Genomic DNA, 23,700 nt, shown 5'->3' with positions numbered 1-23,700 from the left:
CGGAACCTTACGTTAAAGATTATGTCCAGCTTTTCAAACCAGGAGAAAGGAGAGATCTAAACAGGGCGAAACAGGCAGAACCTTAAATTAAAGAATATGTCCAGCTCACCTTTCACAATTTGATGCCTCTTGTAAAAAATAATTAATATATACTATATATGTGACGTTTGATTTGCAGGATAACTGTCCCATTCACACAGCCAGGATAGTTAGGTGATGGTTTGAGGAGCAACGAGACATTGACCTGCTGGACTGGCCAATTGGTGGGGGACCATCGTCAACTCTTGGATCCCAGGCCAAGAGCGATCATCAAGGCAGCTCCTCCAGCACACCATGTCCGAATGGGAGATATTCAGAAAAAATCAACACATCGTCTACAATCATGTAGCCTCCGTCCCCAGTAGACTACAAGATGTCATCGCCAACGATGGTGGATGGACTAAATACTGATACTGTAATAGAGGGGAGGAAACGTTTTTGGTAGCGGGATGAATTTGTTCAGAAAATCTTAATAAAACTAAGATATTGTTGTTGGTTGAAGTGTAATGTGCTTTCATTGAGACTAAGCAACAGTTTGTTTTTGGTCATATTTTATTATATAACATATTTTATAATAAACTGTTATTTTTCAATCTATTGTGTATCCTTAATAATAGGGTGCTGTAATATTTGTCCCTTAATTATGTATACGTTAAAAATATTACTAATATCAGGTTTGGACGTCAAATGATTATATATATATATATATATATATATATATATATATATATATATATATATATATATATATATATATATGTATATAAGGATATAATCTCATTATTACTTGATACATTCTTAACGTGGGAATTCACACCTGCAGAACGAACACAAACAATCAAAAACGCACATGCTTGCCATCAATAAATGTAGATGTATGCCGAGCAGTTAAAATTATGCAAAAAAAATACGAGAATTTGAGCCAATGATTGTCGGTTGTGACCAAACAAACGTCCAACCATAAGGAAGAATCGACTCCCATAGTAACCCCTATGACATTTACTAAGTCAAGACCTATGCCCCCATTATACTTAAGAGGGTAATGGTGCCCCTTCTGACACCAGCCACACTCCATCAGCTCTATTACACTGGGTCTCCTTTCCATCTGCCTCCTTCTTGCTGTTGTCCTCTCTCTTATAACTGTCTCTTTGTTCCTCCTCCTTCAGTGTCTTCTATGCTTATGGAGGTCTTTCTCTCCTTAACTTATGCCTTCTTTATTTCTTCATGCTTAATTTGAGTTACGTAAGGTCCTACACGATCTGATGCTAGTTGTCTTTATAATAATAAGAATTTGGAATGCGGCTGTTGATATTACAATTATAATTAAAGAGTAGTAGGTGTGCTGTTATTTGATAGATAAGGCTTTTATTGGTGGATAGCTAAATCCCATTATTACAAGAGAGCTCCACAAAAACCGAGTTAATTCTTCTGTCGGTAACAGCAAGTAATAATATTATTACGACAAAAGTTGAACAGATGGGTTTTCTCGCCTCCATGATGAAAAAATAAACCTACAGAATAGATTCAGTTATATTATTTTCCTTAAAGGAGAAATTAGAGAGAGGGAGCAGAAGTTATAAACGTGTGCTTGAGAGGGTGGGAGTGAAGGATGGAGGGAAAAATGTTGGGGGAAGAGGTGTGGAGGTGCGGGTTTCATCGTGCGTCTGGATGCACAGTTCAAGTGTTACCAGATCACACCCAGCCCTTGTGGCTGAAATGTGTACTTATTCCTGTGGCCGACTGTACTTCCAACGGGTATTACCCCGCCAATAGTGACTCAACGGGTATTGGTCAATTGTCGTGATGTTTACCGTACAGTTTTCCTCAGGGAATACAAAATTATCTTTTCATAATGGTGAGTTTTGCCAAACACTTTAGAATCTTGAAGATACCGATTTTACAAAATTTTGGTACGATAGTTCCAATAATTATTGATTTTATTTATGTACCAATTAACTTACAGCAGTTGATAGTGTTATGTAATTCAATAAATTGGGGCTGTCTAATACAGCGAACATCCTCTAAACCTTCATTTTTACATGAAAAATGGGGATCGTCTTATACGTTGAGTAGCCTTATACGCTGGCATATATGGTGTGTGTGTGTATATATATATATATATATATATATATATATATATATATATATATATATATATATATATATATATATATATATATATATATATATATATATATATATATATATATATATATATATATATATTTTTTTTTTTTTTTTTTTCTAGGATGTGAACCTACTCTTTCATAGGTGCAATACTCAGTGCAAAGCTGCCTGCTGACTTAAATAAAAAAAACAAATGCATAACTGGTAGGCATATGAGTTACCTGCGATCTGACCTGGGTTAGCTTGCCCATTTTGTGAATTGGTTCATTTGCAGGGAGAGACTGGAACTGCAAGGGGGCAAAAATTACTCTATGAAAGTGTAGGTTCGTATCCTAGGAAAAATACAAATTACTTTGAATCTGGTATTCCGACAGGAATGCCAACCTATGGCTTTTGTAGATGGAACCTCACCAATAGGTAGGAGGCCAACCTATCCAGAGTGGAAGGTTGGTGTACCCTGGATTGCCAGTGCCACTCTATCAGTACTTCTGAAGCTACCTTTGAGGCTCAGATCATTGAAGGAGACAAACTGGGGTAGACCCCAACTGTGCTCACTTCTCCCTTCTTGAGGGGGAGGGATGACAGACAATCCTTTTGGCAGAACCTACCCTCGGAGGTTCATTGCTGTTATACCGCCTGCTGGGCTGCTACCACTGGGCCCAGGGTGAATGTGTCCACGGGCTGGTGGGCCAATTCTCGTAGGTGGAAAGACGTGAAGGTTGGCTGCCTCTTCCACATTCCCACCTTTTGGACCTGCTGGATAGAATGGGTCTTCTTGTATACCACCGAAGGATCTATATCCCTGCTGTTATGGGCTTTAAGTCTCGACAGGAGGAAGTTCATTGTCTTCTGCAGTGGTGTATGCCCTGACTATGATTTTCCTCTACCAGAAGATATTGTTCTTGGAGATCTCCCTCTTCCCATGCTCTGTGAGGAGCTGTACACCTCAGGCATGTGGGCCAAAAATCCATCTCCCCCTCAAATGTTTGAAGTTTAGGTCTGGCACTGCATGATTCCTGGTCTTGGCCACAAAGTCCCAGACAAATTCTAGAGAGTTGGAGGACCAACCCACAGCGTGCATGATGCAGTACAATAGGGTATGTAGCTCTCCCACTCTAGGAATATGGTCTTTAATATTAGAGCCCTATCTTATGCTTTCTTGAGAGATTCAAATGAAGGCCTCCTCAGAAAGGAGAGAACCTTGGTAAAATTTCCCCTCAGGAGACCTTAACTTTCTTGGGGGGCATCTCTTCTCATAGTGTTTGATGATGGTGGACAATTCCCAGGCATTCGATAGGCCTCTTCCCTTTTACTGCAGTGATGGAAATTCTTCTCCTCCTGTAGATACATCAGGAAGTCCACTACCTCCATTAAAGTGGTCTTGAATGGACTGTAGTCCCTTTCATGGTACCAACTGCAGAAGAATGTTCATTTACCCTAGTACACTCTGGCAGATGAGGGCCGCAGGCTATTGGCGACTGCTTTAGCACATCACTCGGAAAAGCCTCTCTTTCGCATGAGCCGCTGTATAGTCTCCATGCATGAAGCTGGAGGGAGTCTATTGCTTGGTGGTACCTCCTGTTATGCTTCTGAACCAGTAGGTCAGGAACTTCAGGAAGGTCTCTTGGGACATCTACTAGGGGCACTACCAACTTTGTCGTGACTCCCGGGGAGGCAGAGAACCTGTTGATGGCTTTCCTCAGCTGACAGAATGGTGGGGAGGTGTACACATCCATGTTGCCTCATGGATGTCAGAGGAAGGTATTCTGCACCACCGCCCTCTGTTCGGGGACTGGGGAGCACTACAAGGGGAGCTTGCAATTCCATGCTCTGGCAAAGTAATCAATTGTTGGTCCCTGCCACAATTCTAACAAGGAGTCAGCCACTCTCTGGTGTAGGGACCCCTTGCTTCCTACTACCTGATTTGCCCATCTTAGCTAGTTGGCAATGATGTTCTTCTTGCCCAGGATGTACCTGGTAGTTAGTTTCAGATTCTGGGACCCTGACCATTCATGTATCTCCACTGCCAGGTTGTTCAACTTTGGGGAGATGGTGCCCATGGTGACCACTGACTTTTCCACTAGTTTCTCCTGAAAGTGCTGGAGTGCCTGCCAGACTGCCTGCATGTCCAACAGGTTGATATGCTCCTCTCTCTCTCTTTCCATGGGTCCCTACATCCCAGAAATGCACACTCTTTTCATATGTGCTGCCCACCCACTTCGGGATGCGTCTGAGAATACCAGCATCTCTGGTGGAAGTTGACTGAGTGGTACTCCCTGCAAGTGGTTCATGAGGTCTCTCCACCACCACAGTTCCACCATGACCCTGATCTCCATCTCGATTGGATGTGACAGGGGTTTTTGTAACTTCTTCCAGGTTTTCTTGAGCTCCCACTGGTGAGATCTGATGTGTGCCCTCCCCCTGGGGACAAATTTTTCTAGGAAGAAAAGATGTCCCTTCATGGCTGGCCAATGTTTTGCTGGTTGTTGGGGCAAGTTGAGAAATGGCTCTGATACTTTCATCAGGTTGGCGATCCTCTCATTTGATGGATATGCCTTTCCTGCTGCCATGGCGTCAATCCTCATCCCCATGTATTTGATGGGTCTTTGCAAAGCAACAGGACCTGGTCCCTGCTTTAGTGGCTGAGGATGCTAGGATCAGCCAGTTGCCCTAGTATCTCCACATCCTTATCCCCTTTGTGTGCTTCCACACCAAGATTAGCTGGAAAACCCTGGGTGAAGACTTGTGGTGCCATCACCAGTCCAAAGCAAAGGGTTTGAACTGGTAGACTATTCCCTGGGAGACGAACCTTAGGCACTTCCTGGATGTCTCATTGATGAAGATGTGCAAATAAGCTTGCTGGAGGTCTATGGACACCATATAATTGTTCCCCCTAATAGATGCCAAACGGACTGCGGTTTCTCTATGGATGACATCTGTTGGAGGTTGAAATTCAGGGTCAACCCCAGTCTATGACTGGTCACCCCTTCCCGATGCCTTCTCCACTAGGGAAATGTGCCTCTAGAAACCTGGTGAGTGGGTGTCCATGATGCCAGTGCCTCCTTCTCGAGTACAAGGACTGGGGATGAGGGGAGTGGAATGTGATGAAGGTCTATCCTGAGATGTGTTATTGTCCTATTGGATCGGCAGTCGGCACTCTGAGTGGGTTGTGGGCCATATGCTAGCAAGGGGATTTGTGGCTTTGAAGGGCAGTCTATAACCCTACCTCAGGGCAGACACTATCCATTCCTCCACTCCATTAGGAAAAAGGTGGAGGAGGCTAAACGCAGAGGGTCGCAATGAGGCCTCAGATCAATTGGAGGTGCAGGCAGTGGAGAGAGACAAGCCTTTGTGCTTTCTGTCTTGTGCTGATTTCCATCCCTTGTGTGATCTGCTCTGAAAATGGGATGGGGATGTCCTGCTGCTGGAATGTCTAATGGAGGTGCTGCTATGCTGCTGATGGCAGGGTAACAGGGCATGACTGCTGGTTCTCGATCCACACCATCTCCATGAGGTGTAACTAAACTCTTGATGTCTGATCTTGGAGAGGAGAGGGGAACCTGATGAAAAACACATTGGTATATTGGGGTGGGGTGACTCACCCTCAGAGTCACAGTGCCTCTCCTCTCTCAACTCCTGCAAAGGAGGGGATCACTGTGCTACTAATCAATGTTCTGTCAAGGGATGGAGGGTGCCATGATGATCCTCTGACACCTGGAACCTCCTGACTCAGCCTCTAAAATGTCAAATGTTTCCCCCTTCTCACAATCCCAAGTCAGAGAGGGGCAAGGAGAAACCCCTCATAACCTGATTTCAAGCAAGGAATCGTTCAGCATCCCATTGTTTGGAACACCATTGCTGTGGTTCTATGTCTACCTGTAGGAAGAAACAGAGGTGGGAACACCAATGACAATCTCCCTTTATCCCAGGTGGGCCAATTATGTGGACTTGCAAATACTAAGGCCTTGCAGACCCAAGAAGACAAATAGTATTAGTCAACCTGAGAAAACTGGCACAGCTGCTGATGAACATGAAGTGCTTGTTATTTTCATGACAAAACCTCCCCCAAGAGTTTAATACCTGTGTAGGAAAATTTCTGATGAATTTCCTTTGAAGGTGTATCATTAACTGATGAGTCTGATGCCTCTAAGCACAAAAATTATTTAAGCACATGTAAGAAAATTCTAGCTGGATTTCCTCAAAGTATTCATAAATTGATGGGGTGATCCCCCTTACACAAGGAATACCTATACATGTCAAGGAAAAACAGCCTAATTTCCTCAAGGGGACCTGTTTAACCAGTGGATCCCATATCCCTTACACAAAGGTATTCACATGTTACAGAAAATTCTAGTCAAATGTCCTCAAAAACTGCTCAAGTGATGGCATCTACACAAAGCATTCATACATGTCAAGGAAAATTCTCTTTGAATTTCCTTAAAAACTACTCATTAAGTGATGGTGTCTACACAAAAACATTTATATATGTCAAGGAAAATTCTGAACAAATTCCCTTAAAAACTGATATTTAAGTGATGGGTTTTGATACTTATGAACCCTAACAAGAAAAAGGCAAAATTTTAAGGCCCAAATAAAGTAAAAAGGGAAAAGGAATACCCAAAGTTATCTCTCTGAGTGCAGCTCTTGGTTCCAGGGTCTCTTCTCCAGGAGGGGAGGCTCTGAAAAACAAACTGTTCTGTGTTGTCTTTACTCTATGACAAGTGGACAAAGCAGTGTGTCGTCCTTTCCAACTGGTCTCATCTATTCTCTCCTCTTGGAGGAGGAAGGATCCCTCTATTGACATTGCTCTATAAGTTGTTGTCTACTGATGAGAAGCAAGCCACCGAAGGAGGGAAAGAAGTTGGGCAGGTTTGAAACTCTGGGCGGCATCGAGATCGAGACCAATTTGTCTTGCTTGGGTCTCCTTCCACTAGCAAGGATGCTCTTTCTCTTTCCCCTCCCTGACTCTCAGGTGTAAGTCTCTCTCTCTCTCTCTCTCTCTGACAATCTCTTTGCATTTTCTCTCTCTCTCTCTCTCTCTCTCTCTCTCTCTCTCTCTCTCATCAGGGGAGGGGGATGACTTGAAGCTCGTGAATGTGGAACACATGTGAGTTGCCAAGCTCCTTGGATTCTTGATGTCTTCCCAAAGGATGTCTAGCCTCCCTAAGTTGTTGGACCTTCTCCATCTGGTCTGGCACAAGTGGCAAAGGAGGGAGCACTGGGGGCATGGAGAAGGGCTAAGAATTGGTTCCAAAAATGAAGTGCCCTTCTTACATCATCTCTTCTTGTAGAGAGATCATTGGAGTGAGCCACCCAACACATTCATCACACATGGCCTCTCTAGTAAACTCTCATCCCTGACATGAAAAACACAGAATGTGGGTCTGCTGCAATTGGGGATGATAAATTTTCTGCAGAGCTTGCCCTTGCCCACTCAACAGTGAAATTTGGGTTTTGTATCCTCCATCATAGCCATAGGAAATACACAGAAGGGAGCAATGGGCAGTGCATGTGGGGATCATATGCTATGAGGCTGGATCACACAAAGAAAATGCAAAAGAATGGTTCCCTTCCATACTTAAAACCAATTCTACACTGCATAGCACTAATGCACAGAGCTACTAGAGGAGGAAATAACACTAGGAGGGCAACATGCTACAGCAAAAACAAAGAAAGGGCATGAACATGTGACATGCACAAAAACAAATCTTAACTACGCAAAACAAAGATCAACACACAAACACGCACTGAGATGACTAAGAACAAAATGGGAGAGCTGAACCAGTTCAGCATTTATCTTTTATGTAAGTTAGCAGACATCTGCAGTGTGCTCTGCACTAGTATTCATTAGGACGAAAGCACAGTTTGTATTCCTGTGGAGCAACTGTATCTGTATATATACTAAAAAGTTAAGTATACCTTAGTTTTACAGACCACTGAGCTGATTAACAGCTCTGCTAGCCACTGGCCTGAATGGATTAGACTTATTTTCGTGGCTAAGAACCAATTGGTTACTTAGCAATGGGACTACAACTTATTGTTCCGAACGACATTATAGTGAGAAATGAATTTCTATCACCAGAAATAAATTCTCTAACTCTTCAACAGCTTCCTTTCGGGAATTGAACCCTGGCCCATCGAATGACGGTCAAAGCTCAACCCACAGACAACAAAGGGCATTATATATATACTGTATATATATATATATATATATATATATATATATATATATATATATATATATATATGGTCACTCATCATACTTCAATGATATATATACATATATATATATATATATAATATATATATATATATATATCATTATATGTTATATATATCATATATATATATATATATAGGATATATGATATTATATATATATATATATATATATATATATATCATAGCTATATATCTATGCTATATATATATATATATAGGTATATATATATCTGATATATATATATATATATATATATATATATATATATATATATATATATATATATGAGATATATAGCAATGTACATATATATATATATCTTCTTATATAGTGGTTGGACAGGAGCTCTGGTATATATAGTTGCTTCATCTGGAACTATATATATATATATATAGCTATATATTGTTACCAGGTCATTCAGATGACCAGTTTAATTACAATTACTGTCATTTACAGTATATAGCCTTACTTTACTTAAGACCCACAACAATCCTATCAGGCATTAGGTTTGAAAGTGGTTACCAAAAAGACAGATAGTTAACTTTAATCAGATCGGTCGCCAGTTGAAACTAAGTTACTGAACATTGATTTATTCTGAACACATGAATTAAATAAACATCTTTACTCAAACAACTTGTTTCTAAGAAGAGAAAAAGATATAAAAATGTGAACTGGGATCTTACGGGAGATGATAACATCTCCAACTTCATCCCACTTCGGACACAAGATATTTCAACATGAATTAGTGGATGACGCAACACCTGGGAACTCTTGTGACACGTCTATAAGCAATTTAAAGTGCGTGACTTGAGTACAGTGATATGCTAATCCTTCTCCAAACAAGATTCTGGCCAGGTTCCAAGGCATGCCCGATTCTGGAAGAGACGTGCCCAGATAACAATTTGATATCAAGGACCTCTCACTTATCATTAATTGACTGCAAGGGATGAATCTTAGATCAAGAATACTATGTTAACATCATGGAGGATAATTTATGCACTCTCATTAGGCAACAATAATTGTACTTCATACATTGGACTTCATAAATTGGATATGGTTTTAATAGATTTTCCTTAGTCAGTGACTGGTTAAGAGAGAGGGAAACTTGAAACGTTGAAACAAGTGTGATGACTAAAGGAAAAAACTGGGAGTAATTGTCATCTTTAGACTTACCGTTGGAGTAGATAATTCAGTGATCAATTGTATCTGAAGCCCTGGGTCCGTTGAAATGGCAATTTCCTGGCTGTTCAACAAAAGGGGAAGAACAAAGGGGGAGAGAGCACTGGTGTTTGTGCCTCTGTGAAGAATGCCTCTCAACTCCCAAATGGGTCAAATGGTGTGGGTGCTTTCCTCAAAAAACTCCCAAGCCCCTCAAAGGCCCTTGGGCAGCATCTGAAAAATGACAAAAACTCGCCAGTACAAAGGTCATAGAAAAGTGAGCTTTTAATGTACAATCTAACTAAAGGTGGTCCTAGTAAAACCTACCCTGTTGAATATGCCCCTCAACTAAACTTCATACCCCCAGCTGACGGTTGGTATTTTTGGAAAAACAGCCCAGCTCTCTGGTTTCCCTCCCTAGACTGCTTTACAAAGAGAAAGCTTTTGTCTTTTTTTATATTTCTACTAAATATAGGAAGAGAGGTTGAACATGGTAATATTTATAATAGCTCACCCCCTTAAAAAGGCAAGCTGTTCCCCTCGATTACTTTACGCTTTTCCCCTGAACAGATTTGTCCCATGCAGTGCAACTAGCTAAGGATCTACCTGAGTCTAGAATGGTATATGAGCTTTAATCGCTTACTTCTTCAGACTATAATATATACTATAAATATATGCTTACGGATATTTATGCTACATCTGATGATCTTGATATTCAGTCCTAGCCAAATATATACATTCAACGGTATCTTCTATAACATAATATTATATAACACTGTGTGTGCACCAATGTAAAGGACAATGGTGACAAATGGACTGGCCATTTTTACCAGATGCATATGTAATTGTAATAGCCATGATGCCTTCTTAACTGAGGCTCGGACAATGACCTCGTGACTTTTCTGGATGGGCTTGTCACCACAAGGCTTTAAGAACCAAGTTCACAAAATATGAATAAATTATGATGCTTATTTTGCGGAAACATGAACCCGCGTCCATAATCACGACGAGGTCACGTTGTCGACCCGACCACGAAGTATAAAAGTCAACTGCCTCTCGTACAAAGATCTACCTATCTGTTTCTTTTGATATATTTATCTAGAGGAGGTGAGAATCTGGGAGACCCTGCACAAGTCAGGGGTAAATTTATTTGGCTGCACTGGTGAGAATGTGCTGTGGGACTATCCAGGGAATTGATGAAGGAGTTGCACCTGTCATATTTGTCGGGGCTTAGCACTAAGCCAGTGGCTGGCAGGTCCTCTTCGCTCAATTTCCTCAGAGTGTGACAGGTGGGCTGTTTGCCCCCTGTCAGATAGTTGGGCTGAGACACCACTGGCCTCTTGGAGAGTCTTGCCCAGTTACAGAAAATTCTCTTCCTTTGAGAGGCTAAAAATCCTCCAGTAATGATACATTTGATCTGGTTTATCTCCCACTAAAGCTTGCAATTAGGGTCCTTGAAAATTAACATTGCAAAACTAACCTCTGAATTTCAAATACAGGTTTACTTAATTACTAATACTATTATTTTCCTCCATTCATTTGGATATAACATTCGTGAACAGTGCTATTTTACTATTTACAGAACTGATGTTTTAGTTGATAATTTTCTTTATGCCCCTAAAAATTATCCTAGCCCCACCTTGGGCCCAAATCTGACTCTTCTAGCCACAAAGTTACTGACTAAACCAATATCTTGGAGCTAGGGACAGCACATTCCCGTTCCCTAATGTGGTTTTGGTGTTATTCTGAGTTTTGGACAAGGTCTGGATTTCTTCCTGCCAGGCATAGGAGGGATCATCTCATGGTATCCAGGTTTCTAGAGGTAAAATGTGGATTAGTAAACATGCAGACTATAAGCAGGTTTAGTGATCACAGGTCGGTTGGGTTGTCCTCATGTTGTAGCCACAGCTTCAATAGCCCTTCATGAGCCTTCTCCAGCTTGGAGCTCTTTCTTTCCTTTGAGGGCTAATTCATGCTGTTGTCTGTCATTCTTCTCTCCATGGTCCAGCTGTCTCTCTATGTTTCTGTCTTCACACTTCCTCTGTTCCTCTCGGCTCTAATCCTCTGTTCTGCTTCACTAACTCCACTGTTCCACCCTTTCTTCACTCTCTTCTGGCCAAAGTCAACCATCTGTTCCTTGACCCACTTAGTGAGTTCTGGTCCCATGAGACTTGCCTCCTTCCCCAGATCCATGAAGGCTCTGTAATGTTCTGTCACCATAGTTCTGGTAGGTACGTGTGTCTATTTGGGTTGACCGGATGTACTCTTATCCATGCAAAAGGAAGTGATTCAAATTTGGGTGACACTTCAGTGGTGTGGCACCTTTTCAATAAGGTGGCACAATGGCAGTGTGCTGTGCACGTGGTCAACTGATGTCACTCTGTATCCTCGAGGTACAGGTGACAAATTAGTCACAAATGACTTTTTTTTTTTCTTTGGTTGCACTCATGGTGCCAGATGCTCTCCTAGAAAATCAATACAATTGTCTTGGAGCACTTTAACTATGTTGACACTAAGGGGAAAATGCACTCAGTCATCAAGCATTAATGTAACTAATAAGTAGGCAAAAAAGGACATGGAAGAAACAAATAGGCTATTCTCTTCAAGTTTGTGACAGTGCCTCAGATTAGTGGTCCATGGAAAAAGAAAAATCAACTTTTGATTGCTTTGGCCCTCTTGGGTGACTAGTTCCTAGTACCAGTTGTGTTACTTCCTTTCATGTGGAGGTAGGAAGGCTTTTAGGCTTGAGTCTGGATAAAAGACCCCACTCGTGAGCAACAGTTTTCTATAACTGTGGTTAATCTTAACTTATCCTCATCTATCTGTGGGACAGAGGTGTTTCTTTTTATTTTAACTAATTATTCCTATGTTGGCCCATTCTTTCAATGAAGATGGTGAATGTACACTTCGGAGATATCTCAAAAGCTTACGTAAATGGATAAAAGAAGTGGAAGGGAGAGAGATAGAGAGAGAAAAGAAAAGTATCCAGCAAGGAAAGTCTGCACTGCCTGAGTAAATAAGTAAAATTGTAAATGCACGTTGGTCAGGTCTTTTCATTTTGAAATTTAAGTGTCCCGGATCGATCTATGTTAGGTAATAGGTTATCTTGCCAATGTTTGTGTGTTGATTATTACCATTGTGTCTTAGGCTGATAAGTATGGTTAAATTATAAAGTTCTTTTTTTTATACATTTTCCTGTGAAAGTGTATTTTGTGTAGAACTTTTGTTAAATTTCCTTAATAAGTTATTCACTGACCAAATTATAAACTTTCTTTTACCTGTTGCATAAAGTTCTTTACCTAGTTTCCCTATAATATTGAAGTATATTTTTCTCTAAGATTTGTGAGTATGGTAATGGACGAGACAAAGTAGTTCTCTAAGTGGAGCAGATGAGGCAGTCATGACTCGTGACGTCACACAGGTAAACAATAACAACAACAAAGTTTAAGATGGTGGCTATTGGCTCGCAGGCAATCCGTTCTCAAAATGTCGGACAGGTCACGTGACCACACAGCTGATGATTTAAACACAATGCCTTACTGGAAGCAAAGTGTGGGATGCAACACCTGGGGAACTCTTGTGACACGTCTATAAGCAATTTAAAGTGCGTGACTTGAGTACAGTGGTATGCTAATCCTTCTCCAAACAAGATTCTGGCTAGGTTCTGAGGCATGCCCGATTCTGGAAGAGACGTGTCCAGATAACAATTCGAGATCAAAGACCACTCACTTATCATTAATTGACTGCAAGGGATGAATCTTAGATCAAGAATACTATGTTAACATCATGGAGGATGATTTATACAATCTCACTAGGCAACAATAATTGTAATTCATATATTTGATTTCATAAATGGATTTTCCTTAGTCAGTGACTGGTTAAGAGAGAGGGGAAACTTGAAACATGAAACAAGTGTGAGGACTAAAGGAAAAAACTGGGAGTAATTGTCATCTTCAGACTTACCGTTGGAGTAGATAATTCAGTGATCAATTGCATCTGAAGCCCTGGGTCCATTGAAATGGCAATTTCCCTGGCTGTTCAACAAAAGGGGGGGAAGAACAAAGGGAGGAGGCTGTGAGAGACACATGGTGCTTGTGCTCTCTATGACAAATGCCTCTCAGCTCCCAAGCTTGGTCAAAATGCGTGGTTGCTTGCCTGAAAAACTCCTCCCCCTTAAGGCCCTTGGGCAGCATCTGAAAAATGACAAAAACTCGCCAGTACAAAGGTCATAGAAAAGTGAGCTTAAGGTACATTCTAACTAAAGGTGGTCCTAGTAAAACCTACCCTGCTGAATATGCCTCTAAACTAAACTTCATACCCCCAGCTGACAGTTGGTGTTTTTGGAAAAACAGCCCAGCTCTCTGGCTTCCCTCCTTAGACTGCTTTACAAAGAAAAAGCTTTGGTTCTTTCAGTTATTTTTCATATTTCTACTAAATATAGGAAGATAATTCAATAATGGTAAGTTAAATTATAGTATATTTAGTTTAATAGATTATATATATTAATAGCTATCCTATATATATATATATTAGATTTATTTTATGGCTAGATACCATATTGGTTATATATATAATAATATATAGTATATCTTAGTTTATATAGACCACTGAGCTGATTAACAGCTCTATATACTGGCACGATATATATATATATTTATTTTTATATATATAGAATATATATATTACCTAGCATACGGGACCTACAGCTTACAGTGGAATCCGAACATATATATATATATATATATATATATTTATATATATATACATATTCCTCTTGTTCTTCACTATATATTCGAACTCGCGACCAATATATATATATATATATATATATATATATATATATATATATATACTATAAATATATATATATATGGTTTAGCTGTAATATATATAGATTATAATATTAATATATATATTATATATATATATATATATATATATATATATATATATAAATATATATATACCGTTACCTAGAAATACTTATATATATATATATATATATATATATATATGAAAATTTTATCTACAATATCTGAGTCCTAATCTCCTTTTGAGAGGTTCATCATATTTCTTTGTTGAATCAGTGCTGATTCTACCATCTGTATTTTGAAAAGACAATTGCCGCTACAAATTATGTATGACAAATTCCAGTTTATTCTGTGATTATGGTTATTTATGTGGTTGAAAATAGCTGAGCTTTGTTGGCCATACTTTACTGAATGTTTATGTTGTATTAGTCTCTGGGGAGGTGATTTACCTGTAAAACTAATGTAGGATTGGTCACAGTCGAGGGAAGGGATTTTGTATACTTCTGTGTTTTGGGGACTGTCTTTTGTTGGACATTAATTAGGGATTTGGCTAAAGTATTTGGGTAGGTAAAGGCAAAAGGGTTAGAGTTTCCAAGTGTCTGTGTCAACATCTTAATACTGTCCAGGTGTGGGATTTTGATTTTATTGTTGGGCTTCTCTCTAGTCTTATTTTGGGGTGACAGTAGAAGACTATGTTTTCTTTATGGATCGCTCTTTCAGTTATATGGTTAGGGTACAGATTACTTCAATTTCCTTTCCCAGGAAATCCGGGAGCAAATCCATAAGGCTCTTAAAAATAAATTGCTGGCTACGCCAATCTTGATAGGAATGTCATGATAACTAAAATAGTGGATGTATGAAAGTGAAAATGTTGGTTTTCTGTATATGGTATATTTGTATTCTGCCACGTCTCTAATTATCAAAAATCAAGAAAAGGAATTTTGTTGTCTGTTTCCCATTCAACTCTGAATTGATGCTGGGTACTAATGCATTTGATTTTGAAAGAAATTCGTTGAAATTGCCCCACCTATCATCCCAAAATTTTAGGATATCATCTACATATCTCATCCACAGCATGTCTTTAGGTTTTATTGTATTATTTATTATCAGAGTTTCAAAATATTCCATGTGTAGGTTGGCTAAAACAGGACTTAAAGGGCTGCCCATGCTGCACCTGAATTTTTGCTTATAGACTGACTCCCCGAATGAAAAGATACTGTTTCATACACATAATTCGACTAACTTTATTATTTTATCTAGGGCTAGTGGGGTATGATCTGAATATGGGGCTAACTTTTCTCTCAAAAACTGTAGAATGTCCTGTACAGGTACTTTTGTGAATAGGGAATCTACATCTAAGCTTGAAAGTCTTATGCTGTGAAGTGGTATATGTGCTTCTTTGAATTTGTGACAGAAATCTTCAGAATGTTTAATGTGACTGGGAGAAAATGTGCCTAAGAGTTGGGAAAGAAGGCTGGTGAACCACTTAGAAATTTAATAATTAAAAGCTCTGGCACATGAGATAATAGGTCTGAATGGAAGATTATCTTTATGAGTTTTGGAAAGGCTAAAAAAAAGTAAAGTCATTAACCCAAAACTACCTTACATATATATATATATATATATATATATATATATATATATATATATATATATATATATATATATATATATATATATATAATTTATAATTAGCAAGAATTTGCAAGCAAATTGCTCCCTTATTCGTTTCCTGTCTGCCTGAGCTGGACAATGGGTTAGCACGGTCAGAATATAAGGGATTAAATCGAGTGTAGGCCACTCCCTTTAAGTAGATAATTCCTTATTCGAGGCAAAAGTGAATCTGTCTGGCCGATTCTTCCCAGGCAACCCCCCTGCCCCAGCCGCGGACAACAGCTGAAAATGACTCAACTCCCTATTGGAGAACGTGCCCCCTGCCCATAGGAGAGGGCATAAAAGGGACAAACAGACAAGGGCTCGCTCTCAGACTCTCGCTGTACAACATAGAGTAGAGACACAATGGTCACACTCACCCCCATGCCCGTGACTGGACGACGCCCTTAGTGCATCACTTCTCCATCTAACCACGTGGCCTCTCAAAGTATATTTTTACCTTCGTGCACTTCGACCGCCAACCACATGTTCCCTTCGCTGCTGGCCTGATCCATAACCTGGCGCTTTGTGAAGTCACCCACGTGCTACTACGTGGAAGATCAACGCCTTCACCCTTGTGAATTGGGAGTCATCCACGGTCTGCCTTCTTCGCTGGAACCACTTCTCCCTTACGGGAAAGTGCTCTGTAAAGACGTAGATTCAGTCACGCTTTTTCCTCGTAGAATTTACTTAATTTGAGTGCCAGTAATCACAGAATCTTTTGTTCAATTCCACCCGTGCTATTCGAGTGTCCGCTCTCAGTGCTAAGCCATTATTAACTCATCGAAGCCCTTTGGCACCCTTGGTGCAGCTTCGAATTCATTATCCTTTGGTCTATTTCCATTACTGGCGTATAATCTATGTATCTCTTATTTCAGAGGGACCCTATATCGTGGAATCTTCTCGGACTGTGTCTGGAATCCCCCAGTTTCACTCATCCTGTAGGAATCCCCTTCAGGATCAATAATTTCATTGCATTTCTCTTTCCTGTACTAATGTTCTTTATGTAAATATACTCCTGTAAGTTTACCCACGTGTTTACGTAATATTTCCTTTCAGAAGTAAGAGCCTTACGCCCAAATGAAATTCTCCCTTTTTCTCTTGTTTTATGTTTCACTGGATACACAAAGTCAGAATCACAAGGCTAAAGTATCCGTAGGTGTTGCTACCTTTCTCACAGAAACTATCTCAAAACTAGATTGTCCAGTAAAAACATAAATATATATATATATATATATATATATATATATATATATATATATATATATATATATATATATATATATATATATATATATATATATATATATATATATATATATTTATGTGTTTCATATATATATAAATTTATATACTCACATATAGGATATATAATATATATATATATATATATATGATAGTCCATATATATATATATATATATATACAAAGGTATATATAAATATTGGAACCTGGAGATGAACACATGGAATGTGTTTCATAGAAATAAATTTCTGACTCACACCAGGACTGAACCCTGGGGCTTTCAGTTAGTCCAGGCCATTCCTAATTCAGATACAAAGGTCATAAAAGAAGTTGGAACCTGAGTACTACATACCTGTTCCCGAGTAGGTGCCAAGTGCCCAGCATACATGAATTTTATAGAAAACTTCCTGACCTATCAGCACTGTGTGCTAACATTTCACACACTTACCTCTTCACCATGAAATATGAACACAAGGGAACATGTTCCATAGAAATACATTTCTGTGTGTGTGTGTATATATATATACATATATATATATATATATATATATATATATATATATATATATATATATATATATATATATATATATATATATATATATATATATATATATATATATATATATATATATATATATATATATATATATATATATATATATATATATATATATATATATATATATATATATATATATATATTAACACTGAGCTTTCACCAGTGCCTCTAAAGAAAAACGAAGATAATGGTCACTCTACATTTACATTCAGCTGTTGAATCCAGGATGAACGCCCAATGGTGAAATCCACTTGTAAACACTGCTCTATTCACCTCCATCTTGCACACACTCACTCTTCCTGGATTTTAGACCCTTTCTTTCTGATACCTCTGCATCCAACTATGAACAGTTTTTGGGTCTTCCTCTCCACCTTTCCCCTAAAGCTTCTGAGATATACACCGTTTTCACTAACTGGTTGTCTTCAATTATTCTTTCTACATGGCCAAATCGTCTCAGAATACTTTGATCTGATTTCATGTCAAAATGTCGTACGTCAAAATGTTGTGGACAAAAATGTCGCCCATAAAAATTTTGCTTGACAAATGGCCGCATCAATATGTCATCACTGTCAAAATGTCGCGTGTCAATATGTCGTATGTCATAATGCCATCACTGACGATTAGTAATGGCATAATGGCCAGGCAAACAGGGAAACAACAGCCAAGAAATGATAGGTCATTATAGTCTTCCATACATATATAAACAAGGTGTTTTACACTTCATTTGGTCTGTGGTTTAGTCATTCTGTTTCAGTCTGTTTTGGGGAACTGTCAGTCTCTCCAGATCCAGATCTCTCGCTGTATCACCAAAATCGTTTTTTAAAAAGTTTCTCAATACTTCTGGAATTTGTGAGAAGGTAGAAAGGCAGCAGTCTGTTGAATTATCATGGTTTCCTTTTTCAAAAGGAAAAAAACTGATCAAGCTGGGAAAACCGTTTGGAAATGCACGGAATATGACGACAGAGCGAGCGAGGTGCTCAGCTCAGATTCACATTAGAAATGATCTGTTGTGAAAGAGCCACAAGGTCATAATCATGGGCCTGATCCAGAAAAGGCCAAAATGAAACAAGTAAAAAATATGCCAAAGTTTCTTTGGTGCAATCGAATTTCTGTACTGTATAAAGCTATCAGCCATGGCCCATGAAACTTTTAGCTAACGCCCATGAAACTCAGCCACGGTCCGGTTGTGGCCTGTGTTATTGGTACCTATAGCAGTGCCAGAAGTACGATTCTGGCTAACTTTTACCTTAAATAAAGTAAAAACTCATGAGACTAGAGGGATGCAATTTGGTATGTTTGATGATTGGACGGTGGATGATCAACATACCAGTTTCCAGCCCTCTAGTCTCAGTAGTTTTTAAGATCTGAGGGGGGGACAGACAAAAGTGCGTATGGACAGACACAGCCATCACAATAGTTTTCCTTTACAGAAAACTAAAAAGCAGTAGCTGAAATGAAAGTGCAATATTCTGAAAATACTTGGTAGAAAAACGAATGAAGGATATGATATTGATATCGAAAGTTAGAAGGATATGATATTTAAAAATATATTTGCCCAGGAAATCCTAGCGCGTCCCTCCTCGCGGACCTGGTTGGATGGAGATTCTTGGTATGAACTCTGAAGAATTGCGGAGGTCCTTCACGATACAAACACTGACGACATATTGGTTCGTGACAATTTGAATGTGGCGACATTTTGACAGTGACGACACATTGACATGCGGCATTTTATCATGCGACACTGTGATGGGCGACATTTTTGTCTGAGACATACTGACGCGCAACATTGTGCTGGCCTGGTCAGCTCCTATTTAGCATAAAACAATCAGTATGAGATGCTAATTTGCATCCAAGTATCCTTCCAATCAGTAGGTGGCATGGCTTCTTTGGTGTGCCAAGACTTTCCCTCTGTGTCTGGTATCTCACAAAACAAGTTTGAGGTTCTCAGGGATAATATTTTGGCCTTGCTTGCATAAAGCATGTTTTCAAAGAACTCCCAGCTAACACTGACAATTTGAATGCTGCAGCAGTATTAGTCATTACTGTACTGTGTAGAAAGATGACTGCCTCTTAATGAAGAGTTCCATGGCAAAGGTAAAGCTTCCTAAAGACTTTCCTAACACTGTGTAAGAACTTGGGGTCAACATCTTAGAGAATATGCTCCAATGGTCTCGTAGGATTTGGTGGAGCTCTTATGAGTCAGTTTGCTATAAAGTTATATAGGATTGTCACTTGATGCTAACAAAGTTACTAACTCTGGTTTAGTACAGTTGAATTATTTCACGAAGCATTTGCCAAACCATTCACCATTAGGGAGTTTCATGAAGTATGCAATGGTTGAACACTTCGGATAAAAATTTAAGTCAATCATTCATGATAAGACATAAACAAAATCAGCTGGGAAATAGATGTACCTACTAGACAAGTGCATAAACCCTTATAGATTTTTTGTAATAGAAAAAAGGTGTCCTGATCGAATGAAAGACGTCTTGTATTATTGCTCCCAAAATCCCTCTTTACAGGCTGAAAATTCCAACTCTCCTACATGCAAAAAAGTAGTCCTCAAAAGGCACAGCAACCATGGCCCTGGTGTTCTCCCCTTTAGGACAGAATCTAAAATTCGGTTTTCTTTTTGTAAAAATGTATACCAGTGCCCTCTGAAGCCAAGTGCTCCTGTCTCTTTACAGTAGCTGAAACCAGAGGTTAAGGTTATGGCACTTTTCTTTTGTTATGGTAAATTAAGGAAAATCAATGGTTATTAGAGACAACGACACTGTCAAATTAGGAGCTATATTCAGAAGTGCTGCTGGTGAGATATTTGGAGTTGTCATCCCTCGAAAGGCAGCTTCATAAAAAGAAGAAATATTGAATGGTATCAAACCCTCAGAATAAGAACAATGGTGTCCTGTCTGGCCTGGAATGGCCAGAGATAGGTCCAGCAACATACACTGAACCAAAGTCCATGATTATATATATATATATATATATATATATATATATATATATATATATATATATATATATATATATATATATATATATATATATATATATATATATATATATATGTATATATATATATATATATATATATATATATATATATATATATATATATATATATATATATATATATATATAATGCAGTTTACTGAGGCATCTTTGCATAGACTGGTAAGAAGACACATCCTAGTATAACTAATTAGCGGGGGTTGGTGAATTACTATCAGTGAATAATAATGCTGGGGCATATCCCCGGCACAAAGGTTGAAGGGTAGGATTCGATATTTGATAAAATTGTTGTTATCACTCAAGGGCATTAAAAACCAGCAACCTAGTGTCTAAAGTGCCTACAGATAAGAGATCAGATCAGATGTCACAGAAAAGTGATCTAGTCACTATAATGAGGTAAAATCCATAGTGCTGATAAGCAGAATAAAATGTACCAGGCCACCATTCACTAGAATATCAATTACTCCTTTAGGAAAGAAAAAGCTCATGGTGTTTTGAGGGGCGTGCAGTTCCGAACTGTGTTGCAATGCACTGTTTTATTATTGAGGATAGGAAAGGTTTTAGGTTAATACTAAATGAAAAGCTTGAAAATGTTAGATGCATCCACCTGGGGACTTCTGGGTGCGCAATGATTCTTGGAGATGTCTCGACTTCCATTTTATGCTTCCTTCTATGATGAAGGCCTTGAGATGCTGAAAAAAGTACAGAAGATTTTTCCTTTTTGAATGGAATGAAGTTTTGTACTGAAGAGCAGTGGGGGTATCATTTGCTCCAAAGCTTCTTCAAGTCTTTCATACCATTATTAAAAAATATTGGGAAATACTGCTTCAGTGAAGCCAGATAACTGACCACAGACCAAGTCTGTATTTATGAGAAATACCTTCTTTTCTCCACCCAAATGTGCTATATCTTGCACAATATTGTCTTTTAGCAGGCTATTTTGATACTAATAAAACGACGTCAAATTACATTACTGCTTTTAGCCTAACATTCTGTATAACATGTGTTGCACATTAACATTTTGCCCTATAAACCACTGAGTTGTTCATTTGGCATGGCCATCTGAATCCCTTTTGGATAGATAGAAATATCTCCAAGATATGGAAAATGTCATCATATGCTTCCCCGTGGCAGTTTCCTGGCAGAAATCTCTCCTCATTAACTATCGCCATCATAGAAGTAAGAAAACTTAAAATGGTCAGTCTCCAACCTTTGAAAGAACCATGGTTAGTTTCAGTCCTGTTGCGCCTACAGAAATGTTGGCCGAAACTTCAGCTGTCTAAACATTGTTTGATACATCACCACTAGAAATATCTTGGATACTTAATTTGCAATGGTCAATGTTGTCTTCCAGAGGGCAAGGTTTTTGCAACCTGTTGCAACCTATGAAACTGTAATCCCATGTCAGCCAAAAATTACGTTTACATTTCGGTATCACTGGCTATTATTGACGATTTATGTCACATGTCAGTTCAAGTCACCAAAACGATTCAATGATGAGACCAGTAGGCTACTGCAGTCGAACGCCAGTTTGCCCTAAGTTGAAGCTCAAAACTTTTCCTGTCCATGGTGAGGATGGTAGGTCGATACTGATTAGACACGACTGCTTGTTCCAGTTTTCCAGTGGATTTAAACGATAACATTTCCTAGTTGTGCTACGTTCTACCCCATTAGCCTGACACTAATATCGATAAAAAACGGTATGCACAGTATTGTTCGTGAGGGCATGAAAGGATTTAGTTTTAGATTTGCCATGTATTTTCTATTCCGAATGATGCATCATGATATCAAGATATTCTACCGATATGTTAGGTCATAAATGCTTGAAAAAATTCGTTATACAAAGGTAGAGACGAATGAATGCAGTGGAAGTTTTGAGAATTGTGGAATTTTAATGGCTCACAAACTCCTTGAATAAGAGGCCAAGAATGTTAGGAAATGGCTTCAATTTCTAGGAAGGTGGAGAAAAATGTATCCCACAGCATGAAGGTACTACTATTTTACAGTGATTTGAAAACTTGGTGTTAATTTGTACATTTTCCGAAGCACGTTCGTAGGCTTATTTAATCTATCTCCACATAACAGTGAAACCATTTTTTCTTTGTATTATTTTTCTTTATATATAATATAATATAATGCATATAAATATGTGTTTATCTTCAGATGACTAAGAGAGATTTTTTTTTAGATCGTTCTCATCAGTTAGCGGTTTCCATCGCTCAAATCTGGAAATCTGTGGTTATCTGCTTTTACTCGCTGTTGTCACACTGAATTATGAATGTGATTCCTACATGATAGGCTACGCCCATCTGAAGTGTCGAATCTCAAAACAGAGAAAACAATTCAAATAATATTTAGGCCTACTGGAAACCGTTGAGGCTTAATGCTCATTGCCAGCCTCTCCAATTCTACCGGCACAGTGAAGACAGAACATAATCAGACTTTATCACTGCAGGAGATACCTTTCTTGCGTAACTTATGGAAATACATTTTACTATCAAGAATAATCTTACAAATTGCAAGCAATTCATATTGCTGTCCTAGGTTAAAAGATAAAACGTGTCATGTTTACCTCGCCTATCCCAGTAAAATGTTGAAGATGAAAATGAAAAGGAAACTATTTAAATATGGAAAAATAACTGAAACTTGATGTCAAAATTGTCGCTTTACTTTGTGAGTGCTTCCGCCTTCAGAAACCAGTCATATTACATTGCGAGGTAAAGAGCATATAAACAACAAATAAACTATGAAGGTACTACAACAACAACAACAACAACAACAAGAAAAAACGCCTCCCTGCCCAAGCTCCTAATAGGGGATTATTTAGCACAAAAATTTGACGGAGAAGTCGTAAGGAAAACAATTCATGA

The 23,700-nt window shown here is 38.7% G+C and overlaps 1 protein-coding gene across 7 annotated transcripts in view; it reads right to left on the bottom strand.

Annotated features, from left to right (window-relative positions):
• LOC136841025 (uncharacterized) overlaps positions 1 to 23,700 on the bottom strand; it is a 317,702-nt gene that overhangs the window by 178,957 nt on the left and 115,045 nt on the right. The window lies entirely within an intron of this gene.

Source organism: Macrobrachium rosenbergii, chromosome 8 (genome assembly GCF_040412425.1).
Source record: "Macrobrachium rosenbergii isolate ZJJX-2024 chromosome 8, ASM4041242v1, whole genome shotgun sequence".
NCBI lineage: Eukaryota > Metazoa > Arthropoda > Malacostraca > Decapoda > Palaemonidae > Macrobrachium > Macrobrachium rosenbergii.
Note: the sequence above shows the minus strand (reverse complement) of the source record. Positions and strands in the feature narration are given on the sequence as shown.